Genomic DNA, 4,360 nt, shown 5'->3' on the forward strand with positions numbered 1-4,360 from the left:
ACCGGGGTGGGCAGGCAGGCAGCTTAATCAGATGACACTTTTGTAAATGGCATTTTACACTAAAACTGCATTAACGGTGAGTTTGCTGTTTAGGAATAGAAGAAATATTATTCTATTATTATTCATTGACATAACATATAGACCTAACTATGTATATAGAAATTGTACAATTACCGAGTTCTCAATTAACTTGGGTACTAGTTCAATAAGTTTGTGCACAGGCATTAATCTTTCTAATAACCTTCAGAAGAAATATTTAATCTTTGGTTGTAATGGACTCTCCTGGTTTGTTTTCCCTCCTGCTCTGGTCCTGGCCCTTGCCCTGCAAAAGCTGCAGGCAGCGGTCGATGCCGGGAGACAGACCTGGGTGAAAAACGGTGGCTTGGAGAAAACTCTTGACACCTTGCACACAGGTGACTGAAACTGGAAAGCACCATCTGGTCTGAGGTCACCTGAAAGCGTCTCTGGGTGGATTTCTTGCTCTTTCAGTCTAATCGAAATGGAGTTTGTTTCATGGCAGAAAAAGAGTTTTTCTCTGTAGCTGGTTAGTAGGGGTAGGGTTTATGATCTGAGGCATGCTCAGCGCACTGCAGTCTAACGTGATGGGAGTAGAATGAGGAGGACGTCGGTATCCAGGTACCGGGAGAGGGACTCGCTCCTTCACCCTGCAACAGAAATCAGAAGGCAGGGATTGAGCTAGCCTGGGCTTGGGAGGTTTGAGAAGTGGTTTTACAACATCCCGCTGGTAGTTGCTGTCCTGCAGAAGCCAGGTCAAAGAAAATCGGATTTTGTTGTCACTAAAAATTCTCATTTTTGCAAAGTGTCACTGAAAAAACATTTTTTTCTTAGTAGGAGAAAATATTCTTCCCTGATTAACTGTGTGGTTAAGTCAAGTCCAGAAAGGGTAACAGATTGTGCTTTATGGAAGTAATTTCCTTAATCTTGCGGACTGCTTGAAGGCTTTAATCTCTGTTGTTGGGATCACAGAAAGATATTTCATTACTGCTGATATTGCTGATCTGGTTAGGCTTATAGACTTCTTAATAGAAATCCCGTATGCCTTCTTCCTGAAGATCGCATATTGATCTTTTAATATGCTTCAATGTGAAAAGAGAACAAGACCAAGTTGTGGGGTTTTTTTTGTATCAGAATACTGGAGCATATTTGGGCGTAATTTGGTTGCCCTTTCCATTTACTTGCCAGTAAAGTCCTGTAGAGCATCATCTGAGTGCAGACAGATGCATCTGGGCTCTTTGCTCAGCTCTGCTTCTTCTGAACACCCACGGAGCCCCACCAGTTTTCCGGGACATTTAATTATGAAAAAACCCAGATTCAGTTCCCGGCAGCACTGGAGGGCTTCTCTTTCCGCCTGATTTCCCATAGCAGGAGCGGTGCTTGGTGCCACACCGCGGTGGCACGGACAGTAGCGTGACCCTGCGAAGAGGCACAGGTTCCCTCGTTTGATCGCAGTGTTGGACATTTTGGTTCAATAGAAGTGGACATTCAAGAAAAAGCCTTCAATCACCCTCCAGTTCCTGTGGGAAATGAAAAATTAAAATTCAATCCTTCCCCCCAGACAGAAGCCACCCCCACCTAGGTGCCCCCGCAATGAAGAGGCAGCAGAGAGATGAAGGACACCCAGGAGACAGGGGCCAAAGCCAGGTCCACCCCAGAAGAACACATTGCCAGGATTCAAAGCTCACCGACAGCAGCTCATCCCGTGCCTTCAGCAAACCAGCAGAAAAAGGCCAAATGGAGATAATAAACATTTATGTGTCTCCTATAACTAATCTACACTGAATACTTAAATTAACAAAGTGTTTTGCTCCTATGGCTGTGAACACATAGATACCTGATATTTCAGCACACGTGCCGCCTAAAACTGATTTCAGATTGGAATGTCTTACATTCAGGTATCTCTGTTTCTAAACAGATGAAGTCATAAAAAACTGTGACTAAGCAAGAAAAGGTGAAATAGATTTAAAACCCCACCCCATTTCTGGGTAAAGTAAAATGTATATATACCTGAAGAGTCTGCAAGAAGTTTAGTGATAAAAAAGTCTAGCTTGGAGCAGTAAATGAATGATGGCGAGGTCTTTCTTCTCAATAGTTTAGCCGATTGTTTAATTGATCACAGGAATAATCGGTCTACATGGGCAAGGCAGAGCTGTGCCTTTCTTTTCGGTTTCTCCGTGGGCAGGGGTTGGTTTCAGGCATCGCGCTCGCACCCAGTGCTCTGCCCCTGCCCCGTCCAGCAGCTCCCGTGGGCTTCACTCACCCATGATGCTGGTAAGGAGGGGGAAAACACCCAAAATTCCTGTGTAGGCTCCCGTTTCACACAGGGAGGCATTAGGGATATCTGCAGCAGAATGAAATGTTTTTTAATGTGATTGGTGAGCTCTGAAATAGACACCACTTGATCCGCTCCTCGGGGAGACAGCTAAACATGCCTTGAAAGGATTAGCTTCTCCATACCAAATCTGCTTACATTTAACCTGAGAAAAGCTCCGTGAAAATATTCTGTGTCAGGATTTTATTTCTCCTGTCATGGAAGCTGGGGTATAGTAACATCGCCTGCAGTACTGGGGTGGGGTGGGAGAAAAAGGAAAATGCGGAAAGGCAGATCAGGCAAGGGTTGGGATGACTTCAGAATTGGGAAAAGTTTAAAAAGAGATTTTTTAAAAGGCTCTTTTGCATGCACACATGTGGCTGTGCATGCCACTTACACGGCATAACATGCTTTTAATGTGATGACAAATGGCTTAAGGGGTAAAGCTATTCTACTAGAGATCAGCCTCTCCGAGGCGTTGCTGATGTGGAACGGTGCGGGAAATCCTCACGCAATGAGGCTCCCAGAGGCTGCACTGCGGTGGACGGCACAGACGGCACACATGGCACGGCAGAGACCGGCTGAGACCAGGGCGGTGATAAAGCCCATCCACATCCCCGGCGGACGCCCCGAGCAGGGGATTACCCCGGCACAGGGCCGTGCAATGGTAACCGGGCAGCGTGCTAAGCCATCGAGAACTGAAATTGCTACTGCTTGCCGTGCTGCCGTCAGGAGCTGCAGAGGCAGCTGGAAGTGCTGCTCAGAAAGTATTAAATATACTTAGAAACGTACCCTCTGTTTCATTAGAAATCCGGACCACAGCACAGTTCAAATGAGATTGTTCCAATGTCACAGGATTGTACCGAACCGATCCAATATGGATTCACTGCAAACCCCCCCATCGGCAGCACTTTACAGCACTCTCTGGCATTTACCCGTTCGCCGGGCGCCTTTACCACAAGCTGGTAAGGCACTGCCTGGAAATGCGTGGAAAGCAGTCTGATCTGTGTGAAAATTTCCAGTCGTTAAATGCGGTGAGATGATTAAATATGCCTTTATAGGCACGCACTTAACACACATTCAGTAATAATGTATGCTAATCTCAAGTGATTACATTGATGTAAATCTAAATCTAGTTAGTATAGGTCTTCTTACTGACAAATTGAGTGTTTAACCGTTCATACTATTTTTATGCACATTCCTCCTGCAATCAGCAGCTATTGCAGAGGGTGCTGAGCCCCCTGCCCTCCCGCCGGTCTGCATGCAGCCACCCCAAATCCAGATGGGGCTGAGGGTGGGCGCAGCTAGGTGCCCGCTCTCCCGGAGCCCCTGGCACCGAGACGATGCCCCACGCTGCCTTCACGTCCCCACGCCAGTGCAGAGGTACTGCAGCTCTGCCACTGTTCTGAAAGGCTTTCTCTTTTCAAGCAAAAAGAATTTAAAGGGAAAAAAAAAAAAAGCGCACAGTGAAACGTAGTGAAGCAGAAGATGCAAATACGGATTGCGGAAAAGTTTGTTTCCAATAATTGCACTTGAAAAGGGAATTAGCTAACGATCGTAGGGTCTCGCAACGGGAAGCGCTGTCAGGCATTTCCCAGCCATGCCAATAGCTGCCACGGGACAAGGCAAATCTGGGTCATCCGGCAGAATGATTTACAAGGGTGAAACGGGCTGAGAAATTCATAGGATCGATCACAGAACGGTTTGGGTTGGAAGGGCCCTTTAAAGGCCATCCAGCCCAGCCCCCTGCCATGGACCCCTTCAACTCCATCAGGATGCTCAGAGCCCGTCCAGCTTGTCCTTGAGTGTTTCCAGGGACGGGGCAGCTACCACCATTCTGGGCAACTGTGCCAGTGTTTAGATTAATATCTAAATTAATTAGATATTATTAATTAACCCTTGTCTTTGGAAAATGTGGGAGGCCTTGACCTCGGCCACATAGAGACTATTTCTGGAGCACGGCTGTGTTTCACCCGCACGCAACACTGGGCACTCAGGCACTTGCGGGTGAGGAACTCGCCGCGTCTCCGC

Source organism: Cariama cristata, unplaced genomic scaffold, assembly GCF_000690535.1.
Source record: "Cariama cristata isolate BGI_N322 unplaced genomic scaffold, ASM69053v1 scaffold9859, whole genome shotgun sequence".
In the NCBI taxonomy this organism is placed as follows: domain Eukaryota; kingdom Metazoa; phylum Chordata; class Aves; order Cariamiformes; family Cariamidae; genus Cariama; species Cariama cristata.